The sequence below is a fragment of the Leopardus geoffroyi genome, chromosome D4 (genome assembly GCF_018350155.1).
Source record: "Leopardus geoffroyi isolate Oge1 chromosome D4, O.geoffroyi_Oge1_pat1.0, whole genome shotgun sequence".
NCBI lineage: Eukaryota > Metazoa > Chordata > Mammalia > Carnivora > Felidae > Leopardus > Leopardus geoffroyi.
Window position 1 is genome coordinate 11,366,738 of NC_059342.1, and position 26,176 is coordinate 11,392,913.

Sequence of the window (26,176 nt, forward strand, 5' to 3'; positions counted from 1 at the left end):
CTTGGGGGAAAGCTTCCGAGAAATTGGGAATAGCACACATGCAAAAAAAGCCTGCTTAGAAATTCAAGAAAAAGACGAACATGGCTGGAGTTCAGCAAATGGGATCGGTGGGTGACAGCTTCAGGAAGGAGCTTGGCAAAATTTGAATGTTTCTTTCAATACATGGGGGAGGGTTTCCATAAGAAGGAAGGTGGCTGATGTTTTCAGTCTAACCACACCCCGGGACCTGGGCAAAATGTTGCAGCTATCCATATCCTCAACACACTATAGGTCATAATAACAGGCTGCCATTATAAGGGGCAAGATTCTTTCTTGGCATTTCCCACACTGGCACAGGTAGTTATGAATCTAGATAGCAGGTAAGGGCACTAAGGACTCCTCTGGAGTCCTGGAATAGTTCGGACCTTATGTTCAGGACGTGTTTCCTCCTGCTCTTGACAGGCTTGGGTAGCCATGGTCTCCTTCCATCGCTCTGAAGGAGAGCTTACCTTGATCTCACTTGTGAACTGATGCTTAAGTCAGGAAGGCTCGGCCTCTGTTAACCCACATTCAAGATTCACGTCCAGGGGCACCTGGGTGGCTCAGTTTGCTGAGTGTCTTTTGATTTCAGCTCATGTCCTGATCCCAGGGTCATGGGATCAAGCCCTGTGTTGGGCTTTGTGCTGAGTGTAGAGCCTGCTTAAGATTCCCTCTCTCTGTCTTTCTATTTCTCTCTCTCTCTCCCCACCCTCTCTTTCTCTTAAATATAAAAAAAAAATAATAAGAGAGATTCACATTCAAAAGGAATGTTGAAGAACTGAAATGGAGCTCACAGACAAGATTTTGGGAAGGTAAGTGGGTTTTAAAAGAATGTAGGATTCTCTAGCCAGATTTATCAAGGAAAAAAGAGAAAGGGACCAAATAAAATCAGAAACAAGAGAGGAGAGGTAACAACTGACACCACAGAAATACAAAAGATTATAACCGAATTCTACAAAAAGTTATATGCTAACAAAATGGACAACCTAGAAGAAATGGATAAATCCCTGGAAGCATACAATCTTCCAAAACTGAGTCAGGAGGAAGTAGAAACTCCGAACAGACTGATAGCTGTTAATGAAATTGAATTGGTAAATCAAAAAACTATGGGAAATAGATGTCCAGGATCAGGTGAATTCACAGGTGAACTCTACCATTTAAAGAAGAGTTAATACTTACCCTCCTCAAACTATTCCAAAAAATAGAAGAGGAAGAAAAGCTTCCAAATAGGCTTTATGAGGTCAGCATTACCCTGACACCACAATCCAAGACACCACACACGCGCGCACACACACACACACACACACACAAGAAAACTACAGACCAATGTCCTTGATGAACATAGATGCAAAGATCCTCAACAAAATATTAGCCAACCACATTCCACCATATTTTAAAAGAATCATTGGCCATAATCAGGTGGGACTGATTCCAGGGATGCAAAGATGTGTCAATATTTGCAAGTCAATCAATGTGACTCATCACATCAACAAAGCAAAGGATAAAAATCACGTGATCATCTCAGTAGATACAGAAAAAGCATTTGACACAATTCAACGTCCGTTCATGATAGAACTCTCAACCAAAATGGGTTTAGAGGGCACATACTCAGAATAATAAAGGCCATATATGAAAATCCCACAGCGAACATCTTAATGAAAACAACCCTGAAAGCTTTTCCTCTGAGATTAAGAACAAGACAAGGATGTCCCACTCTCACCACTTTTAATCAACATAGTACTGGAAGTCCTAGCCACAGCAGTGAGACAAGAAAAAGAAATGAGAAGCATCCGTGTTAGTAAAGAAGAAATTAAGCCGTCACTATTGGCAGATGACATGATATTATACATAGAAAACCCTAAAGATTCCCTCAAAAAAAAAACCCAGGAAGTAATAAATGAATTCAGTAAAGTTGCAGGATACAAAGTTAGTACCCAGAAATTCATAGCATTGCTATGCACTAATAGCAAAGTAGCCCAAAGAGAAAATAAGAAAACAGTCCCGTTGACAATTGCACCAAAAAGAATAAGATACATAGGAATCAACTTAACCAAAGATGTTAAGGACTTCTACTCTGAAAACTATAAACTATTGATTAGAGCAATTGAGGACAACACAAACAAATGGAAAGACATACTGTGCTTGTGAATTGGAAGAATTAATATTGTTAAAATATCCATATTACATAAAGCAATCTACAGATTCAATACCGTCCCTATAAAAATACCGACAGCTTTTTTCACGGAACTAGATCAAATAATCCTCCAATTTGTGTGGAATCACAGAAGACCCTCAATAGCCAAACCCACCTTCAACAACAACAACCACAACCAAGCCGGAGGTATCACAATTCCAGATTTCAAGATCTACTACAAAGCTGTAATAATCAAAACAGTATGGTACTGGCAGAAAAACAGACACATAGATCAAGAGAAAAGAGCAGAGAATAGAAAATTGAGAAATAAACCCACACCTAAGGCCAATTGATCAATGACAAAGGAGGCAAGAACATACAACGGGAAAAAGGACAGTCTCTTCAACAAATGATTTTGAGAAAACTGGACGACCCTGTAACACCATACACAAAAATAAACTCAGAATGGATTAGACTTAAAAGTATCAAACTCCCAGAGAAGAACAGAGGCAGTTATTTCTCTGACATGGGCCATAGCAACATTTTTCTAGATATGTCTTCGAAGCTAAGAGAAACAAAAGCAAAATTAAACTGTTGAGACAACACCAAAGTAAGCTTATGCACAGTGACGGAAACCATCAATAAAACAAAAAGGCAACATAATGAATGGGAGATGATATTTGCAAGTGATATGGCCAATAAGGGGTTAGTATCCAAAATACATAAAGAACTTACACAATGCCAAAGATAATAATAATCTAATTTAAAAATTGGCTGAGGACCTAAAAAGACATTTTTCCAAAGAAAACATACAGATGGTCAATAGGCACATGAAAAGATGTTCAACATCACTAATCATCGAGCAATTGCAAATCAAAACCACAATGGGATGTCACCTTACACCTGCCAGAATGGCTAACGTCAAAAGGACAGATAACAAATATTGATGAGAGTGTGGAGAAAAGAGAACCCTCATGCACTGTTGGTAGGAATGTAAGTTGGTGCAGCCACTGTGGAAAACACTTTGGAGGTTCCTCAAAAAATTAAACATAGAAGTACCATATGATTCAATAATTCCACTCCTGGGTATTTACCCCCCAAAAAACAAAAGCACTAATCTAAAAGGCCATATGCACCTTTATGTTTATTGCAGCAGTATTTACTAAAGCCAAGATATGGAAGCAACCCAAGTGTCCATCTGTAGACAAATGGACAAGGAAAATGTAGTACACACGTGCACACACACACACACACACACACACACACACACACACACACATCACAGGAATATTACACAGCCATAAAAAGGATGAGATTACGCCATTTGCAACAACATGGATGGACCTAGAAGGTATTATGCTAACTGAAATAAGTCAGCCTGAGAAAGACAAATACCATATGATTTCCTCGTGTGCAGAGTCTAAAACCAACCAAACCCCCCCCAAAAAAAACCACAAATAGACAAAAAGCAGAACCAGACCTGTAAACACAGAGAAAAAACTGATAGTTGCTAGAGGGAGAAGGATGGGGCGGGGGGAGGGACAGGCAAAATGAGTGAAGGGGGAGAGGGAGATACAGGCTTCCAGTTTCATAATTAATAGGTCATGGGAACAAAAGGCACATCATGGGGAACATAGCCAGTGATATCGTACTAGCAACATATGGGGACAGAGGGTCGCCACACTCGAGCGTCGTGTGATATTGAAACTTGTCGAGTCACTACACTGTATACCTAAACGAATGGAACATTGCGTGTCAACTACACTCAAATAAAAATTAATAATTTAACTTAATAATTTTTTAAAGAGAACATAGGGTTCTCTGACCCCTAGGGACGGTATTCTTGTTGTTTTCAGCATCTAGCTCAGCGGTTAGTTGGTACCAGCTGGCTGGCTGGCTGAATAAGCAAATACACTTGGCATGAGTTAGGACCCGGCCTGGCCCAAGAGAAGGCAGCTTGACTCTAGAGGCAGCCAGACCTCGCCGCTCTGGGTTTCTGGGACCCTCTGCTTCTGCATCTGTAGTGCGGGAGTGACGATCCCTCTTTGGGAGGTTGGATGAAAATTGGAGATAATGTCCTGAAGCATCTGGTATGCGAATTAGCATTGATAATTTGGTTGCTATTTTTACTGTCATCATCTCAGGCTCCACACTTGGTGTCTTTGGCTCTCATCCATCTTCTAAACTGCCCGGTTGGGGTTTCGTCCGGTCCCCTCTTGTTGCCAGCTGGTCATCTCCTGGTTGGGTTGTGTCACTCATTTCTTGCCGATCCCCGCTCAGCCCTCCACAGCGGCCCACGAACCCACCCTCAGCCTTCCGACCCTCCAGCCTCCCTCCCATTTCCCTAAATAAGCCAAATTACTCGAAAATTGTTTCCTGTCTAGAACCCTCTCTTTTTCTTTCTCCACCTTCTCATCCTTCAGGGCTGGGTGACATTTGGGAGGCCCAACATGTGAGTCTTGATTGAAAAGAAGGAATTCAATCGACCGTGGCCTGATTTCCCATCCTATTTACCAAAGGAGCTACTAGGGGCTTCTTGGTTACCGAAGAGAGTACCGCACATGCTCACAAGAAGCAAACAGGTGTAAAGCTTCATGAGCCTGAGAAATGCGCTGGCAGTTGGTAAAAACCAAAGATGTAGTCAAGTAAGAAAGCTCTCACGTGGATTATTAAGCTTCTGAGCAAAGCTGCAGAGAGGTGGTCCAGGAAAGGGGTCCACCAGACAGCAGTGTGAGTAGGAAACCCCCTGTAGTATCTCAGTAGAGATAAAGGTGATTCTGTGTGTGTTGTCTGTTTGTGGAGAGTCATTTGTAACTCACCCAGTAAGCAAACGCCTTTTTTCTTTAAGATGGAGATAGGGACCGTGCCAATAAGGGGGAAATTAAGTGTCAGTATGTGTGCTGAGTACCCTGTAACAGAGACCTCAAGCCCTCTTCTCCCATCGGTCTTCCAGAACATTGTGGCCATGTGGTTTTAAGCCTCTTCTTGAGGGGGAGTCTGGCCAGCTCTGGAGGGATGACTCCAAGATGCTAGCATCAGTCTCCCCAGAAAAGCCTTGCGAGAAAGCCCTAGAAGGACGCCCAGAGTTAACAAGCCCCACCCGTGCTCTGAGAGATTCTGGTCAGCATTTTAACTCCCAATTCCTCATCATGAGCAAACAGCCAACATTACCAGACAGCTTAGGAAAGCCTCCAACAATGAGATGAACAAATAAAAGCATAGCGAGAAAGGCACAAGCTATTCAGGGAGAAGAAAACTTCATCTCCATAAACTGTAATAAATATCCACAGAGAGAGGAGACAGTGCCTCCATGAAATCAGAACATGATGCTGTAATAGAGGAAAATTTAGAAAACAAAGAGAGCTTTTGGAAAAAAAAAAAAAAAGCTTTTAATAGCAGAAATGAAGATCGTTCAAAAGAGGGAATAGAAGACAAAGCTGAGAAAATCTCCCAGACAGTAAAGCAAAAAGACAAAGAGGAAAAGATAAGAAAATAGAGGAGCAGTCCAGAAAAGTCCATACTTAAGTGATAGAGGATTTTGTGGTAGGAAACACATGGGGGGGGGGGGCAAAATCATTGATGAAATAACCTGTGAGTTGGGCTGCCCGATTAAAGAACTCACGGCAGAATGAACGAGGCTAGAGCCACACCAGCGCACGTCATTGTAAGTTTCCCGTGACACTCCCGAGGTCCGGAGAGGAAAAAAAAAAAATAGGTCACCCCCAGGGGGACGGCCGTCAGAACGGGTTTAGACTTGCCGATGGCAACACTGGAGTCCAGAGAGTGGAGCCATTCCTCCAAAATTCTGAAGAAAAGCGGCTCTGTGCTGGAATCCCACCCTCACCCAGACTGTCTTTGTGTAAGAGGGTAGAATAAAGAGGCTTTCTCGAGTGCGTGATCTCAAGAGATTTGCCTCCCATGTATGCCCCACCAAAGGAGGGAGTACAGCTTGGAGCAGAGTCCAGAGAAGGTGAGATCCAGAAAACAGAAGGTCCAACAGAGCAAAGAGGTGAAAGCGCTCGCCAGGAGTGTGGCGGAGGGAGAGCTCAGAGGGACGGCCCCGCAGAGAGGCACAGGGCAGCCCGTCCGGCTGGAGCAGCGTGGCAGAGAAAGAATGCTGTGATCAGCGTGATGCTTTCTGCCACTGTCCTGTCTTTCACTAAAGGGGACGTGTCTGGGTGAAACTGGCCTCGGTTCTTATCTGCACTTGGCCTGTCTCCCCTCCCTGCCCTGCTCCCTGGATCAACGGGGGCACCTGTAACACACCAATGTGACCTGCTTTGTCCCATTCTTTTGTTTTTCATTGTGGCGAAAGTAGGTTTACCTATTTATTAAAAACTTAACCCCTTTGAATGTACAGTTCGGTAGTGCGAAGTCCATCCGTGGGGCTGTGTAACCACTCTCCAGAACTCTTTTCATTTTCCAAACCGGAACCTCTGTACCCATTCAGTAACACTCCATGCTCCCCGCCCCAGCCCCTGGAACCATCCTTCACTTTCTATCTGTATGACTTTGACTGCGTTCCATAGCTCATAAAAGTGGAATTATGTAATATTCATCTTTTATGACAAATTGTTATTTCCCTTAGCATGATGTCCTTAGGGTTCAGCCATACTGGAATGGGAATGGGAATCTCCTTCCTTTTCTAAGGCTGAATAATATTCTGCTGTGGGTGCATAGCAGATTTGTTTCTTCATTTATCCACTGATGGACGTTTACGTTGCTTCCACCTTATATTGTCAGCACTGCTGCTGTGAACGTGGGCACACAAATATCCCTCTGAGACCCAGTTTTCAATTCTATGGAGTATATATACCTAGAAGCAGAATTCCTGGGTCAGACGGTAATTCTATTTTTTTTTTCCAGGTATGTTGAAATACAGCTGACATATAACGTCATGTAAGTTTAAGATATAAAACGTATTGATTTGATACGCATACATACGGCAAAATGATTCCTAGTGTTAGCTCACACCTGCACCGCGTCACATAATTACCACTTCTTTTCTGAGATGACAACATTTAAGATCTACTCTCTTAGCAATTTTCAAATATAAAATACAGCATCATCAACAATAATCACTGTGCTGTATATTAGCTCTCCAGAACTTACTCATCGTATAACCGCAGGTTTGTTCCCTTTGACCGACATCTTCCCATCCCCCCACCCCTTAGCCCCTGACAACTATCATTCTAGTCTGCGTTTCTAGGAGTTCAGCTTCTTCAGATTCAAATATAAGCGACACCACTTATTTATCTCTCTTCATTTAACTTTTTTCACTTAGCATAATGCCCTCAAGGCCCATCCGTGTTGTTGCAAAAGGTAGGCTGTCCTTCTTTCCCATGGTGGACTAAACTTCCATTGTGTGTGTATGTGTGTGTGTCACGTCTTCTTTATCCATTCATCTCTTGACGGGCACTTAGGTTCTTTCCATATCTCGGCTGCAAAAAACACGAGAGTGCAGTTACCTCTTCCAGGTCCTGATTTCATTTCCGCTGGATAAATACCCAGAATTGGAACCGCTGGATCATATGGTATTTCTATTTTTAATTTTTGGGGGGGACCTCCGTACTGTTTTCCGTGGTGGTGGCACCCACTGACATTCCCACCAATGATGCACGAGCTTTCAACTTCTCCACATCCTTGTCAATGCTTAGTAGCCATCCTAAGGGTGTAAGGTGCTATCTCATCATGGTTTACCATGCTGGGGAGAGCTGGGGGAATCCATGGTGAACTTAGAAGATATTAGAGCTCACATTGTTTGACCACATTTCTAGTAGACATCGAGTATCTGGACCATTCTACAATACTGCCAGATACCCCAACCGTGGTGATCCGGATTGAGTTCGCACAAAATGTCCGTTTGTCAAGTGGGACCATAAGGATCCTAGATCTCACTTAACACCGAATTTTGTTCACGACTCAAAGGATACAGGCAAGAAAAAGGCACAAACAGAACATTCTTTTCCCACTGGGTCCTCAAACCACCAGCTGCTAAACGATGTCCCTCCTCCCGCATTAAGACACATTTTGGTGTCTGAGCAGCTGATGAGTTTTAAACCGTGTGGACGACTGCTCTCAAAGAAGGCTACCTCTGTTTGGAGTCTCGTGGCTTTTTAATTCATTAACTATGCAGGTAGGAAATGTTTACCCGAATACCCCCATTCTCCAGGCAGCCACAGCCCTTAATCCAAAAAGGAGACGTTTATTTACAATACCCAATCTAAACAGAGCAGGGGATTCCCGTTGAAAACATTTTTTACATAGTCCTTCCCCATATCTTTCTCCTCCTAAATATCACTGCCGGGATTATAGGGAGGTCTGGCTGAGGCGTCTCAGGGAAGGAGTGAATTACAGGCCTGTGCTAACCCTTTTTCTCCCATTTCATCCCCAGGACTCAGATATGACCTTGCCCGCAGACTCTAGTCACTTCCATGCACGCCCAGGAACCTGCCCACGGGCTCTGGCTCCAGGACTCCATAGCTTATCCTTTCCCGAAGCCTTCATCCCATAGAGGTAAGATCACCCTGTCCTTAACACAGCTAGGCTTGTGCTTGCTACTTGGCATTTTAAAACGAAACCATATTTTGTTTAGATATATACATAAACGTGTGAAATCTGTAAAAAAAACAAAACAAAACAAAAACAAAAACCAGCAAGGGACTGATGAACCCAAAGTAAGGTAAATGTTTACTTCAAACGTGGGAGGGAGGGGTATGATTAGGGAAGGATGCACAGGAGGTATTTTTTTTTTAAGTTTATTTATTTATATTGAGTGAGGGAGAGAGTGCGTACGGGAGGGGGCAGAGAGAGAGAGAATCCCAAGCAGGCTCCGCACCATCAGGGCTGTCGGCATGGAGCCTGACGCAGGGCTCGAACTCACAAACCGCGAGATCATGACCTGAGCCGAAATCAAGAGTCAGACCCTCAGCCGACTGAGACCCCCAGGTGCCCCTTTACAGAAGGCTTCTAAAAGAAGAAGACCTAATTCTTCTCCAGGATATTGTGGACCCGGAGCTTTACTGGTTTTCCAACTGTACAATTTTATTCTCTTCTCGATGCGCGATACGTTTTACGACAAAAACGATTGAATTAATTATAATTTCCTGGCGCCATTTCAGTAGTGAGAGGCGTGTCAGTGAATTCGTTTGGAAGCAAGCCCATCACTTTGACATGCGTGTTCTGTGAGATGTTCCCCAAAGTCACCATAGGATGGGGGAGTAGTGAAGGAAAAAAAAAACCCTAACCCAGGAAAAGGCAAGGCCCCTGACAGTCTGCCCTACCTGCCACCATAGCTGTGCTTCAGAGGACAAGCCACTTACTCTCTCTGGTCATCAGTTTGCTCGTCTGCAAAATGGGATACTAATAGCAGGATAGTAGGGAATATGGCTCAGCTGCTGCCTTCATGGAACGTAGCAATCGTTGGGACAGAGAGGCAAGTACGTGTAGGTTCTACGGGTACTAGAATGGGGACAAGCGAGAGGCACAGTGGGAGCAGAGAGAAGGGGTCTCCACACTTTGAAATTAAGGCGGTGCCACGTATGAAATATGTGCTACATGATTTTTAAGGGAAGTTCTGTACTTTATAGGGTTTAAACAGGAGGCCGCAGAAATTGTAACTTGCAAAATACAGCTAAAGGATCACTCTTGCTTCCTACCCCCACACGTCCTGCATACCCACGTCGATGACATTACTTTTCACTCCTCAGTGCATCGATTCGTGTGTTTGTCTCTCCCACTGGATCATGGCCTCCCGAGGGCAGGGGTTTGTGTTGCTTATCTTTGTATCAGAGATGCTTGGCATATACGTTGCTGTTTCCCAAGGACTGCGAATCAGGTGTCGCCCTTTTATCATGGCCTCTCCCTACCTCCGGTCCCTCTCTGTCTCTCTAGTCTCTTCTCATACCGCCGTCCCCCGCTCAGTACACTCCAGACACTCTGGCCCTCCTTCTGTCCCTTGATCATGCCGAGCTCATTTTCACCCAGGGCCTTTGCACTTGCTGGGGACTCCTCCTGGAGTGCTCTTGCCTTGTCTCGTGCAGCTCAGCTTACACGTTGTCTCCTAGCACCTTTTTTCCTGTCTTCCCACCTGTCCCCTCGGCCCTATTATCTCGATTTATTTTCTCCAAAGCATTTGTACTACCTGTAACTAGATGATGTATTTACCTTTTATTTGTGGTCTCTCTCCTCCATCAGAGGAGTGGAGGGACCTCCAGCGTCTGTCCTGTCGTTTCTGCCGTATCTCCGTTAGCTAAGCTATTGTCTAGCGTACGGTAGGTACTCAATAAATTTTTTGAATAAGCAAACTCATGGACAGGTATTCTATAACTATTTCTGTAACTGAGATGAATAATGTCTTCCCGAAGAATTTTGCAATGAAGAAAATGGACTCAAGATCAGTATGTTAATATAGTGCCTGACACATAGGAAGCACTCAATAAATATTTATCCACTGAATGAATATACAGAATACATAAATAGCTCTTGCAAACCAATTTAAAAACCCAAAACCAATATATAAATTAGCAAAGGAAGAACTTTTAGAACTAATGGGTTTAGCAAGGTTGCAGGATTCAAGGTCAATATACAAAAATCAATTGTATTTGGGGGCACCTGGGTGGCTCAGAAGGTTAAGTGTCTGACTCTTGATCTCAGCTCAGGTGTTGATCTCAGGGTCATGAGTTCCAGCCCTGCATTGGGCCCCATGCCGGGCATGAAGCCTACTTAAAAAGAGAAAAACAAAACATAGAGCCGAACTGACTGAAAGACACGTACCCTGTTCATTGTTAAATGTCTGTCCTCCCTAAATTGATCTATCCGTTCAACATAATCCTTATCCAAATCTCAGCAGGATATTCTTATAGGTGTCAACAAGCTGATTCTAAAAATGACGTGAGAAGGCAAAGGAATTAGAATAGTCAGTGCATTTCTGAAAAAGAGGAACGAACAGGAGGAGGCATGCCACCTGATTTCAAGAGTTGCTATAAAAAGCCAGCAAATTAAGACAGTGTGGAATTGGCAAAAGGATGGACGTATAGATGAACGAAACAGAACACAGAGCCCAGAGCCTGACGCGTACATTATTGATCAACTGATTTTTTTTACAGAGATGCAAAGGCAACAGAGAAAGATAGTCTTTTCAACAAAAACAGTACTTGAATAGGACATCCATGTGCGAAAAGAATGAACCTTGACCCGTGCTGTGCACTGTATACAAAAATTAATTAAAAATACATCAGAGAGGAGTGCCCGACTGGCTCGTTCAGGAGAGCGTGTGACGTTTGATCTCGGGGTTGTGAGTTCGAGTCCCATGTTGGGGGTAGGGATTACGTAAATAAAAAAAGTTTTTTTAACCTAAAAAAATAAAACATAAAAATACATCATAGACCTAAAATGTAAACCTGAAAATACAAAACTTTTGGAAGATAACATGCAAAAAAAAAAAAAAAAATTCTTGTGACTTGGGGTTCTGGGAAGATTTCTTAGCTATGTTACCAGAAATATGATCCACAAAAGAACAAGCTGATGAATTTGAACATCATCAAAATTAAGAACTTCTGCTCTGCAAAAGACACTTCAGGGAATGAAAAGACAAGCTAAAGACTGGGAGAAAACATTTGCAAATCACGTATCCACCACAGGACTTAGATCCGTGATCTATAAAGAGTTCACAAAAGTCAATAATAAGAGAACAAAACCCCATTTTTAGAATAGCCAAAAGATTTGGATAGACACTTGATCCAAGAGGATATATGTATGGTGACAGGTGGTAACCACATGTAACATGATGAGCCTCTTGTAATGGATAGAATTGTCACATCACGATGTGTGCACCTAAAACGAATGTAACATTGTATGTCAACTCTCCTTCGATTAAAAACATTTTTTTAATTGGAAAAGAAATAGTTGCTATTAAAAAAAAGAGGACATATGGATGGAAAGTAGTCACGTGAAGAGATGCCTCTCACCATTAGGTGTTATGAAAATGTACATTGAAACTACAATGAAATGCGGTTTTACGTACGCCATTTTGGAAATCTACGTCTGATAGCTCCCAACGGTGTGGAAGATGGGGAGAAACCGGAAGTCTTGGGCCCTATTAGTAGGTGTGTCAATTAGAACGATCTCTTTATTTATTTATTTTTTTTAATTTTTTTTTTCCAACATTTATTTATTTTTGGGACAGAGAGAGACAGAGCATGAACGGGGGAGGGGCAGAGAGAGAGGGAGACACAGAATCGGAAACAGGCTCCAGGCTCTGAGCCATCAGCCCAGAGCCTGACGCGGGGCTCGAACTCCCGGACTGCGAGATCGTGACCTGGCTGAAGTCGGACGCTTAACCGACTGCGCCACCCAGGCGCCCCTAGAACGATCTCTTTAGTTTGAAGTTTGGCACCATTAGGTGGAGGATTCGTATACCCCGGGACCCATCAATTCCACTCCTAGACAGATTGAGAAAAACACATGAAGTTGTGCACAAGAATGGTGCACATGAACGTTCGGGACAGCATTGTGTAGTAACGGGGGAAAACGTAGAAGATATGAAACAGGAGAGTGTATAAATTGTGGTTTGCCCGTACAACAGTGTATCATATTGCGGGAGTTACCAAACCATAGCTCTTGGGTCCAATCCAGCCCGATGCCTGTATGTGTAAATAAACCTTTATTGAAACTCAGCCGCCCCATTCCTTGACGTGTTGTCTCTGGCTGCTTTCATATTACAGTGGCATTGGGAAGTGCTTGCAACAGAGACTGTATGGCCCACAAAGCCTACAATATTGACTGTTTGGTTTTTATAAGGAGTTTGTGGGTGCTTGCTATACAGCGATGCAAAGAGATGAATCAGAGATACATATACTGTATCAGTCAGGGTTCACCCAGAGAAACAGAACCAGTGGGAACCAGAGGGAGACATACAGTAAGAGGTTTATTGCCAGAAATTGGCTCATACAACCGTGGACCTGGCCAGACAAGTCTGAAATCCACAGCACACGTCATCGGGAAAGACAGACTGGAACAGCCGCGTGCGAGCTCAAGCTGCTGTCCACAGATGGAATTTCTTCCTCTTCAGAGAAGCCTCGGCTCTCCTCTTAATGTCCTTCAACCGATGGATTGCATCGGGTCCACCCAAATTATCTAGGAAAATCTCCTTGACTCAAAGACAGCTGATTGTGGACTTTAAAGCACATCTATAAGATACGTGCCTAGTAACACGTAGGTGAGTGTTTCATCGAGTAAGTGGGGAGTGTAGCCACGTTGACACATAAAAGCAACCATCATGCGTGTCAACAAAGAAAATCTTGTAAATAGAATGCTGAGCCCCGGCAACACAAAGTTGCCCCATGATATGTGAGGTATGGGAAACCTTTACATAAAAGCTTAAAACAAGCAAACAAGAGAACAAAGGTGATGGATACATGGGTCTATCAAACCATGTGAAGCAATGATAAACAGCTACTTTTGATCCTGACTGCCACCGGTGGGAAAGGAAAGGGATGGAAGTAAGGGTGGGTGTGCGGAACCTGTGATTTTAATATATTCATTTATTTTTAATGTTTACTTATTTTTGAGAGAGAGAGAGAGAGAGAGAGAGAGAGAGAGAGAGAGAGAGTGTGTCAGCACAGAGCCTGAGGCGGGGCTCAAACTCACGAACCGTGAGATCATGACCTGAGCCAAAGCAGGATGCTTAACCGACTGAACCACCCAGGCGCCCCTATCCGTGATTTTTTTTTTAAAGGTATAACACTCCAAAGCAAGTAAGGCTTTTAAAAAATCTTGCTAAGTTTGGTCTTGCTATTGCAATTGTTTATTGTATCATTGTTTTTTTTTTTAATTCTTTTTAATGTTTATTTATTTTTGAGAGGGAGACAGAGCACAAGTGGGGGAGGGGCAGAGAGAGAGGGAGACACAGAATCCGAAGCAGGCTCCAGGCTCTGAGCTGTCAGCACAGCTGAGAGGGGGACTTGAACCCACGAATTGCAAGATCATGACCTGAGCCGAAGTCAGACACTTAACCAACTGAGCCACCCAGCGCCCAAATTGTATTATTGTTAATACCTGTGTGTGTGTTTGCAATCTTCCACAATCCTTTTTTTGAAATCATAATGATTGCCCTTCTTCAGACAAGCCTGAAAAGCATGTTCACACTGGATAGTCAAGTTTGAATTAGAACCCCACTGGATAGGATCAGAGAATAGAAGCTTCTATTTTTTCCCCTAAATGCCAGATACACCTTGGGTGGCTGCTTTGGGGATTTTTTTTTTCATAGATCAGTGTCTCAGGGAATGAGCCTCACGTCTTGGGAGCTAAGTCCAGAAAATCATGGTGTTCGTGGTACTCTAAGCCTGTGCCCAGCGGAGAGCACAGAGCAGGGTGTGAGTCATTCTTACTGGAGCATTGACCTTGGCTGACCTCCACAGTGTCAAGGTCTATAGCCAAACAGAACTCCTCACTTAAAGGAACTAGAGATAAAGAGGCGGGTGGCCAGTCACATGGCACATGGCCCCTGTTGGAATGAGACTTGTCACACCCCCCAGGGAGCTTTCAGCAGGACCTGCCCATGCATTCACAGGCTAAGGCACACGGTGCTGAGACACCCGGTGCTGAGGGTTCTTCCTGAACAACGTCAGATGACTTCTGATTTCATAAGTGGTGTTAATGTTTTTTTATGCTTATTTATTTTTGAGAGAGAGAGAGAGAGAGAGAGAGAGCACGAGCAGGGGAGGGACAGAGAAAGAGGGAGACACAAATCTGAAGCAGGCTCCAGGCTCTGAGCTGTCAGCACAGAACCTGACGCGGGGCTCAAACTCACAAACTGTGAAATTCTTAAGCGGTTTTATACACAGACCCAGAGAATACAACCTGCCACATGCCTGCAGCAGTGGACTGACTGACATTTCATACGGCATACCAACATAAGTCTTTTTGTGAAAATTAACTCCGTTTTTACCGTGAAAAAGAATTCGTGTCTTTGCAGAAATTAGGCATATCTGAAAAAGCAAGAGAGGAGAAAATATTAGTCTCCCAAGAATATCCTGATACTATGGTAGCAGTAGTCTTTGTTTTTCTTCGCCATATGTATGTATATTTTCCTGCACTGAAGTCATCCTTTCGATAATGATTATTGATCAGCTACTGCGTGCCACGCTTTCTTCTGGGCGCTAGAGATATATAAATGAACCAAACAATCAGAGGGTCCTTGCTCTTAAGGAGCTAAGAGTGAGGAGGGCCAACCATAGACGAGTAAATGCATTAAGACACAAGAGAAATTTGAATAATATGTGGTGTAATGAAAAAAATAACGGCGGATGACACTGCAGACGTATAATGTGCTGTTCTAAGCCCTTCACTTCATCCGTATTATTACATCCAGTAACACTTGTGCATCTGCGCGCGCTTTAGAGGGAAGGTGGTTACCGTAAATCTTGGAGTACAATGGTCAGGGAAATGCTCTCGGAGGAGATGACCGAGGAGTGGAGGTGCACCTGAACAGAATCTTACAGCCTGGGGGTTAGGAGCCTTCTTGCAGAGGGCTCGAGAAGTTCAAGTTCCCTGAAGATAAAATAGATCAGCGTGTTGGTGAAACAGAAAGCAAAAGACAAGTATGGCTGGAATTTGGAGACGAGAGGGACAGAGTTGTCAGCAGTGACATCACGGATGCGCATTTTGTGATCAGGCCGTGGAGGGCCCTGAAGTCCACAGGAAAGGCGTTCCAGTTTTATTCTATGATACTGGAAAGCCTTTGGAAGACTTTAAGCAGCAGAGTGATAAAATGCGCTATCTATCGCCTTAAAGATCACGGGGCACAGCGTTTGGCACATGAATTTGAAGGAGGCAAGAGCCAACACAAGGGGATCAGTTCAAAGGTCCCTGTGGCCGTCCAAGCAAGAGGCTGTGGCTCCTCGGACGAGGGTTATGGCAGAACAGACGAACAGAAGACGAGCCAGTTAGGATTTTGTGAAGGTGACACTGTTTTTTAAAGTTCTAGGTAGGCCATTTATTTTGCTGCACTTTATAAAATAAGGACTTGAAATTTCTTCTGAAGCAGAATTTTCAATTACGGAATTACGGAAACCAAATTGGAGAACAAGCAGGGGAGCCTGCGAATGATACATCCCAGGAAGATGGCAGGGTGACCCCAGGACTGCCTTCCTCGGACGCTCCGAGGAAATTTTGAAAGCGGCAGAACGAGGCAAGTTTCTCCAGCTGTTCCCCCCCCCCACCCCCCCCACACACCCATTTTACCCCCTATTTTCATGGTCTCCTTTCGGTATGAGTAAAGGACAGCTTTTGTTACAGCTGCTACTCATGCGACAGCGGAGACAATCAGCTGACACATCTCCTGTGCCTGACTTGCCAGCATCCTACAGACACAATCTGAAGGTCAGGGACCCTCTTTGCTACAACTTTGCCTGCCTTAAGTCCATGGAAAGTTGAAGGCAGCTACAGGCAGGGCTTTACCAAAGGCTAGAGCACCTGCATTATTGGTTGTTAGAAAGAAGCTGCTCCTGCACCTTACTATCTACAGTAATGATGCCAGATTTTTTTTTTTTTCAAGTCTCCCTTGTAGAGAGATTGCCGATCTCAGAGTATCGTCTTGGTCCTTAAATTTTCTCTCTAATGACCACAGGATGGCTGCCTCTGTTTTCCACCTAGACTTGGCTACCATCTGGGTTTTTCTGATTGAATCCTCATGATGTAATTTAACCCAGCCCTCCATTCTCTATATTTCCTATAAAGTTGTAAACCCCAACACACGTAATCCTGACAACAACTGAGACAGGGCCATCAATGGACCCACTTTACGGAGGAATAAACTGAGGCACAGAAACGTTCCATTCCAGAGGTCATAAAGCCAGGGTTTGAATGCAAGCAGATGCTTTTAGCCTGCGTACTGAACACAAAGAAATATATCAGAAAAACACGAAGGCAAGTCCCCATGGTCAAGCATTCTCCGCGAACAGATAACTGGCGGGTTTGTAAGCCTAGAAATCGATTAACTCAATTAGCAACAGTTACTGAGTCTCCGTAGTGCGTGCTGGGCTAAGCTGTGGGATACAAAGGTGGACCGGACCATGCTGAAGATGATAAGGGCTTTCATGCGGAGAGCCTGCTGTGTACCAAGCCCCATGCTAGGTGCTGTGGAGACAGTGATGATGGTCACAAAGTGAATTTCTTGTTGGAGCTCATTCTTATGCAAGATATACGGTGTGTTAAATGTTGTAATGGGCATTGTTCAGAGCTGTGCAGTCCAATCCAGGGTCACGTGTGGCTACTTAATTACAATTCAATAAAATTTAAAATTTAGTCTCTCAGGTGCACTGGCCACCTTTTTTTTTCCTAAACATTTTTATTTTCAAGGTGTTTGGAATCCATTGCCACATTTTTCCCCCAAAGAGTTTTGCCAATTCATACACACAAAAGCAATTCACTATAATAAGTGCCTGCCGCGAGCTGGTCCTTGGGAATAAAAGGCAGATCCTCGTGTAAATTCCAGTTTTTCCACATCCTCGCCAGCATTGGGCTTGAGTTTTCTTTTTTTTTTTTTCTTTTTTTTAAAAAATTTTATTATTTTCTTAATATAATTTATTGTCAAATTGGCTAACATACAGCATGTAAAGTGTGCTCTTGGTTTTGGGGGTCGATTCCCGTGGTTCATCGCTTCCATACATCCAGCGCTCATCCCAACAAGTGCCCTCCTCAATGCCCATCACCCATTTTCCCCTCTCTCCCACCCCCCATCCATTCTCAGTTTGTTCTCTGTATTTAAGAGTCTCTTATGGTTTGACTCCCCCCTCTGTGTTTGTAACTATTTTTTTCCCCTTCCCTTCCCAGTGGTCTTCTGTTACGTTTCTCAAATTCTCCATATGAGTGAAACATGATATCTGTCTTTCTCTGCCTGCCTTATTTCACTTAGCTTAATACTCTCCAGTTCCATCCACGTTGCTGCAAATGGCAGGATTTCATTCTTTCTCATTGCCAAGTAGTATTCCATTGTATATATAACCCACATCTTCTTTATCCATTCATCAGTTGATGGACATTTAGGCTCTTTCCATAATTTGGCTGTTGTTGATAGCGCTGCTATAAACGTTGGGGTACAAGTGCCCTTGTGTCCTTTGGATAAATTCCTAGTAGTGCTATTGCTGGGTCATAGAGTCGTTCTATCTTTAATGTTTTGAGGAGCCTCCACGCTGTTTTCCAGAGAGGCTGCACCAGTTTGCGCTCCCAGCGCAAGAGGGTTCGCGTTTCTCCACATCCTCACCAGCATCCTTTCATTTTAGCCACTCTGACCCGTGTGAGGTGGTATCTCACTGTGCCTTCGATTTGTATCTCCCTGCTGATGAGTGGGGTTGAACATTGTTTCGTGTGTCTGTTGGCCATCTGGATATCTTTGGAAAAGGGTCTACTCAAGTCTTCTGCCCATTTCTTCAGTGGATTATTTGTTTCTCGGGTGTTGCATTTGGCAAATTCTTTACAGATTTTGGATACTAACCCTTTATCTGGTATGTCATTTGCAAACATCTCTTCCCATTCCATCGGTGCCTTTTCATTTTGTTGATTGTTTCCTTTGCTCTGCACGGCCCCCTTTGAAAGTGCTTTAGTTTTTTTAAGGGCATGTTACTTTTTCCTTTTAAAAACAAACAAGCAAACAAACAAGCCTGCTTTATTGAGGTGAATTTGTATGCCATTCAATTCACCCATTTCAAATGTATAATTTGATGGTTTTCATTATAATCACAGAGTTCTACACCCGTCATTGCCATCCATTTTAGAACATTTTCATCCTCCTCCCCGCAAATCTAGCATCCATTAGCATTCATTCCCCATTTCCCCACCAAGTCCACTGCTCCCCAGCCCCAGGCAACCACTAACCCACTTTCTGTCTGTGTAGATCTGCCCATTCTGAACATTTCCTAGAAATGCCGTCAAGCAATGGGGCCTTTTGTAACTGGCTGTTTTCAGTTAGCATAATGTGTTCAAGGTTCATCCATGGAGTAGCACGTATCGGTGCCTCATTCCTTTTTACTGTTGAATAATACTCCGTTATATGGATGTATCCCATTTTGTTCATCCATTCTTCAGTTGATGGAGATTTGGGGTGTTTTCACCTTTTGACTCTTGTGAATAATGCCATGTAAACTCTCGTGGGGACGTGTGTTTTCATTTCTCTTAGGCGTGCACCTGACAGTGAAATTGCTGGGTCATAGGGTAACTCTGTGTTTAACATTTTGAGGAACTGTCAGACTCTTTTCCGAAGTGGTTGTACCTTTTTATATTCCCACCAGCAGGGTATATGGGCTCCGGTGTCTCCCTATCCTTATTAACACCTGTTATTATGTTTTCTGATTCTAGCCATCCAATAGGTGTGAAGCAATGCTCATGGTGGGTTTGATTGACATTTTCCTAGTGGCTAATAGCACTGAGTATTTGTTCACGTGATTATTAGCCATTTGTATACCTCCTTTGAAAACAAAATGTCTATTCCCATCCTCTGCCCTGTGCCTATGTTATTTTGAGCTAAAAATAGAGTATAAAATGTTGTAAAGCATAGTAAGCAAATACTAAATGCTGGGGATGGTCGTCTCTGGGGAAAGAAAATGGAGTCATTTCTTTTTTGCTTTTGTCAATTTTTACAACACACGTAAGCTTTTGTCATTGTCAGATATTAGATATTTTCCCCAATTCTTTGTCTTTTCTGATGTGAAAAGTAGCACAAGATTGTTTTTGTTTTTGTTTTTTCTAATTTTTTTTTTTCAACGTTTATTTATTTTTGGGACAGAGAGAGACAGAGCATGAACGGGGGAGGGGCAGAGAGAGAGGGAGACACAGAATCGGAAACAGGCTCCAGGCTCTGAGCCATCAGCCCAGAGCCTGACGCGGGGCTCGAACTCACGGACCGCGAGATCGTGACCTGGCTGAAGTCGGACGCTCAACCGACTGCGCCACCCAGGCGCCCCTGTTTTTGTTTTTTTTTTTAAGTAGAGACAATATTAACCTGAAGGTAACAGTAGCTAACATTTCAGCAGATATCCCTCCAGGACATTTTTCTAGACTTTCTGTACTTGTATGAGGCTGCAGAATACACGCAAGTTCACGTGATGCCTTTTGTTCTAATCGTATCATAAACGAGCCCTTGCATATTAAGTAAACCTCTTGAACTGTGTCTTCTGAAAGTCTCTAGAAAAAAAAAAATGCCACGGTATATCTCTTGGTGTGCAGAATGGTCCTGAAAAAGGGCATCTTGCCCACGGTCATGACTTTAAAATGAAGGGGAAAAAATGAAGGCGGACACGCTCTGTCCCCCAACCCTTGGAAACTGCAAGCGCAGTAGAGCTTGGGAGCATGCAGCCCATCCTTTGCTTCAGTCGGACCCTCCCCCTGCTTCACGCAGGGAAGGACAGAGAGGAGCCTTACACAGTCCGAGCGAGCTGGGCGGCTGTCCAAACTTTTCTAACTCCTATCTCCATGGCGTGGCTGTGCTTTTTGACTTAAAGTGTTTGTAAATCCCCACCACACTCTAAACTCCCATATTTTTTCCTCAAGGATTATTTGTGCGAGGAAAAAACCACATTCCTCTTGCTTGCCGCATCCTCTTTCTCATGAAGTCACCTGTGCCATCCGGACAGGCTGACTGCAGACAGAGCTGTGCTGCTTTTTGCCTTTCTTTTCCCCCCTCCCAAAGGCTCCAGAGATTCCAATGGCAGTGGCTTCAAAAGCTGATGGCACAGATTCCATTTTCTCCCACGATAACGGAATCGACAGCACTCTTTGCTAGAAGACCCCTTGACACTTGCTTCAAGCGCTCGATTCTCGGTAACAGTAAAACTGTGGACTCTTTACGTTCCCGTGCGTGTCCACAAACATTTCCAAGACAGGGTTGCCGTCCCCCAACCCCCCACGTCCTAGGCTGCTTCCAACCTAGACACTCAGGGAAAACACTAAGAAACAAGAACAGAAGAAATCTGACGGCTGAAGACCCTCCCCTCAGCTCGCAAGCAGAGCTGTGCGAGAATAAGTTTAACGTGAAATGATTTGCCTTTATTCGGCACATCGGGGAGAGAATATAGTGTTCTCTCCTTCCCAGGCACAGGGCTGAAACAGATTTTTCCGGGCGTCTTGCTGGTGGGTGTTATGAAGGCCCAGGTCTGACCAGCGGAACGTGGGCGGATGCAATGTTTATCCCTGACATCTTAAATCCTTTGCCCTCTCGTCTAATTCAGCGGGCATTTGGGAATCGACGGTTGACCATTATGGTGCCACAGGATGGAAAGACCCAGGGTCCCCCGAATGACCGCGTGAAGCCAATTCTGCCACCAAACTGTGTTGAACAGAGGCATGAACGAGCAACGAACCTTTACTGTATTAATCCACATTGGTTGTATCTTAAAGCACTTGGCATAGCCTGCTTAATAGATTTCCTTTTTCTATCCCCCATCCCAGCAAAACGTTCTAGGTTGCCGGGACAGCTTGTGGACCGTGTGCTTAAAGAGATGTCAGGGTAAGCGTTCCATTTTGCTAGCCAAGCATTCAAATGTCGCCAAGAGACGAGGCTAGCCGGTGAGGTTCTGCCGAAATGCTTCCAAGTCAGGGAAGCCCCTGCATTTTTTGAGAAACGAAAGGAAAAAGGAAGGTTGTCCTCCTGGTGCGTTCACACAGTGACGTGTCACAGAGACCTTGAGACGTCTTAATGTGGGCTTTGCCGGGTGACGAAAGTGAACACCCCCTTCTCTTCCACAAGTATTTATTGTGTGGTTAGCATCATGCCCCCCATCTCGCCTCAGAAAGCAAGTCTGAGAAATTCAAGAGTTGGCCCCGGACGCTGCCCCTCCATGCAGGGGGGACCTCAGATGGCGCATGACAAGTGAACTGCAGGAATGTGTCAGCTACGCCGATGTGATGTCTCGGGTGGACGTCTACTGCCTGTATTCAGGGAGCTTAAGTGTCTCTTGTAGCCATTCCCTTCCCTTCCCGGGAGACTCCATTATTTCTTGGTACTCTTTCTAGACCTGTCACCCTTTCGTGGTGACCCATTTGGTATCACATAGGTTCGCTATTGATGAGAACTGTTTTCAGTGTTGCAAGGAGGTCAAAAACAAACAGTATTTCCCGGGTTAGAACCAAGAAGGCTTTGGCTTGAATGAATTTTTGCTTAGTCACGAAGAATCCAGGGCCCGGCTCTGCTCTGGGGATAAGATGGCAGCCTGGGTTTCACTCCTGGTTCCACAGTTGGATTTTGTGACTTTTACCACACACTGTTTCTCGGGGCGTAAGAGTCGCAATGCAGTTTGAAGAGTTTTGAGTGACACGACTGATGTATTTCAGCCTCTTTCCCTACTTCAAGCTCCCCCCCCTTTTTTTTTAAAGTTTATTCATTTATTTTGAGAGAGACAGAGAGAGAGAGTGCAAGTGGGAGAGGAGCAGAGACAGAGGGGGACAGAGGATTGGAAGCGGGCTCTGTGCTGAGAGCAGACGGCCTGATGAGGGGCTCGAACTCACAAGCCCGAGATCGTGACCTGAGTCAAAGGCAGACGCTTAACCGACTGAACCACCCAGGTGCCCCCCCCCCCCCCCCCGCCACTTCAAGCTTTTAAACCTCTCTTTTTAAGCCTCTCCAACCCAAAGAAGGTTTCTTACTCTCTTATGCAGACCTTGACCTTCGGCTTCCTGAGAAGCCACGCTCAGACCTGATGTACCAAATGTGTGTGTACGTTTTGTGTGCCTTTACACTACTTTCTGAACTGCTGCATGGTTTTCTGGGCTGCCGTCCCCTCTCTGTTCTTTTCCTTCGTTCTCCCCTCCGTTCTGACACTGTCTCGTTTTTCTTGTTCACTCTTCCAACCAAACCCCGTTAAGTCTATGCTGGTTTGTTTTTTGTGTTTTTTTTTTTTTTTTTTTTTTTTTGTAACTTCTGGGCAAAGTGAAAACTCACCTAGAAAAGCTACCCACGTGAGTCTGGTGGTAACAGGAAAAAGATGCCACGGAGACAAGGAGTAAGTGAACACAGAAAACAGATCGTACCGGCTGGTGGAAATTCGGCTAGAGGTTTTCACGGCCTGTGCCTGTTTTTAGACGCGAAGGCAACGGAACATCAAATTTTTTCTTCATCTTAGGGTTTCCCCCCACCCCAGCATGAACCTTTAATTGGCAGCCGTTTTCTTTGGGGAGTTATTCACGTGCATATGTTTTTCGCGCGATGCCCATCTCGACGCGTGTCATTTAATAAGTGAAATAGGGTGTGCAGCTGCTACAGGGGCATGTTTTCCACCTACAAAAAAAAGTTAGGAGAAAAGTAGTGAGGTAGTGGGAGTTGGCCAAGGTACACGTGTACTTCCTGCGAAGGGTTCCGCGTACTTGACTCTTCACCTGGCTCAAGCCTTGGCACCGAATGTGCTACCGAAGGTGTCTAATGACCAGAGACCGTTAGGTTTCCAAGTGACTTTTCTGAGCCTCCTGTCTCACACTCTCGGGATACAGACCAGGAATCTCAACCCAAGAGAGGATGCAGACTTCACTGGTATGGGGACAGAGCTGCGAGGAGAAAACAGCCACTGGGGCTCCTCGCTCGGTGTTCTTCTCAAGCCTGAGAGGAAGGAGGGACAGAAGGCGGATGGGATTGAGGAAGCAAAGAAGCAACAGGAAAAGAGAGCCCAAGCTCCGGGAAAGGGAAGATGGTCCAGGAGAGAAAGAAGAAAGGGACTTGGGACTGAGGTGCCCAAGCCTTTGCTAACCTGAAAAGTAAACTCAAAGTTAGAGACCAGAGGGTCCCCAGGGGGGAACCGGTCCTCTGAAATGAGCATCTCACATTGTACAGGGGAGTCAGTGAAGCATTTGGTTTGTCTGCTTAGAAAGGAAGTTTCTAGAAAGAGAAGGCATTGTGATGTTAAGATGACCCTTCAGAAGCTGTGAAGGCTGTAGTCTCTACTCTCCTACCGTTTGATGCCCCTGGAGGCTAGGCATGCCTTCCATGTGGATGCTTGAGTGGTTTCTTTCTAGTTGGAGAATTAATGGCAGACCAAGTTGCTCGATCTACCCACGGCCGATCAATGCTTCGCAGATTCCCTCTGGCCATCCTTTCTGGATCTCCCTTAGATATCACTAATGAAAAAGTCAAATACGCGTTAAGCAACCTAGAAGAACCCACCCTTCCTCATTTCATAGAAAAGTCCAGAACGGAATTGTAACTAGCCCCCAATCCCCCATAGCTTAGAAGAATGTATCCAATGTGGTACCACAATCACCCTAAAACATAGCGGGCAGGATAGTCTCACCAAAATGGCTGCGACCAGGCCGCTTTATCCCTGTATGTGCACGCTGCCCCGCAAAATGTAGGGTCTATTTCCCCTCCCCTTGAGCCCGGTTGCTCTTGTGACTGCTGTAACCAATAGAATGAAGCAGAAGTAGCATTCTAGAACTTCCACGCTCAGTACCAAAGTTCCAGTTCCTCCCTCCTGGACGCCAGCTGCCTTGTAAGGAGTCTGACCCCCTTGCTGAAAAGACCACATGCTTTGGAAGCCACATGGAAAAGAGATAGGGGGCACAGATGTGTGAGTGAAGCCTTCTCAGACCTTCCAGCAGCTGGCTGGTTGCAGCCAAGTGAGTGACACTAGCCGGTGCCCAGCTGACTCAGAATCATGAGAAATAGTAAATGGAGGTTGCTTTTGGGTTTTGGTTTTGGGGTGGCTTGTCACGCAGCAATGGAGGACTGAAGCGACCGCTTAAAAGAGGCACCATGCATTATTTTTCACGGACCTGGGAGTCGGGGGTGGGGGGGGGGGGTGGTTCTGCAGATCTAGACTGAGCCTGGCCAACCTCATCTGGACCTGCCTGGGCCTCTGCAGCCTGTGGAGGGCTCGCCAGTCAAGGATGGCCTCAGCCGTGATGACTCATCTCTGTAGCACAGGGTCTTTTATCCTTTAATGGAGTTGTCCTCCGGCGGTGGCAGAGTGCCAAGAACAAGAGCAAAAATGCACAAACTTTTTAACATATACACTTTTCAGGGGGTGCCTGGGTGGCCCCGTTGGTTGAGCGTCAGACTTCGGCTCAGGTCACGATCTCACGGTTTGTGGGTTCGAGCCCCGCGTGGGGCTCTGTGCTGATGGCTCAGAGCCTGGAGCCTGCTTGGGATTCCGTGTCTCCCTGTGTCTCTTGCCCCTCCCTCGCTTGTACTCTGTCTCTCTCAAAAATAAACATTAAAAAAATGGTTTTCAATAATAAATTCTCAAGAACAGTTTTAGATTCACAAAACAACTGAGGGGAAGGTGCGGAGATTTCCCGTATCTTCCCTGCCTGTCCCCCACATGCTGAGCCGCCCCCCTGTATTAACACCCCCCCACCAAGAGTGGTACCTTTGCTATGGTTGGTGAACCTACGCTGACACATCATTATCAGCCAAAGGTCACAGTTAGGAATTTGTGCTGTACAGTTTATGGTTCGGACAAATGTATAATGACAAGTATCCACCACTGTAGTATCGAAACAGAGTAGTTTCACTGCCCTAGGAATCCTCCTTGCTCTACTCTTCAAACCTCCTCACCTCCAACTCCTGGACACCACCGATCTTTTTCCCATCTCCATAGTTTTGCCTTTTCCAGAATGCTATATGACCGGAATCAAACAATATGTAGCCTTTTCAGATTGGCTTCTTTCACTTAGCAATATGTATTTAGATTTCCCCTTGTGCTTCTCCTAGCTTGATAGCTCATTTCTTTTTAGCATTAAACAACATTCCATTGTCTGGATGTGCCAGTTCGTTTATCTGTTCATCTACTAATGAACCTCTTGGTTACTTCCAAATTTTGTCCAAATTATGAATAAAGCTGCTAAAAACTCTGTGTGTAGGTGTTTGTGTTTGTTTTTTTTCAGGATGCTATTTTTTTAAGTGTAATTTATTGTCAAGTTGGCTAACTTATAGAGTATACAGTGTGTTCTTGGTTTTGGGGGTAGATTCCTGTAATTGACTGCTTACATACAACACCCACTGCTCATCCCAGCAAGTGCCCTCCTCAATGCCCATCACCCATT

General features: G+C 44.7%; 1 long non-coding RNA gene across 3 annotated transcripts in view; it reads left to right on the plus strand.

Annotated features, from left to right (window-relative positions):
* LOC123593575 overlaps window positions 1-22,580 on the plus strand; it is a 77,775-nt gene extending 55,195 nt beyond the window's left edge. For all 3 annotated transcript variants that reach the window (XR_006710388.1, XR_006710386.1, XR_006710387.1), the window contains 2 exons: window positions 8,547-8,668; window positions 21,376-22,580. This is a non-coding gene — a long non-coding RNA (uncharacterized LOC123593575). The remainder of the gene's footprint in view (window positions 1-8,546; window positions 8,669-21,375) is intronic.
* Window positions 22,581-26,176: the final 3,596 nt, after the last annotated feature.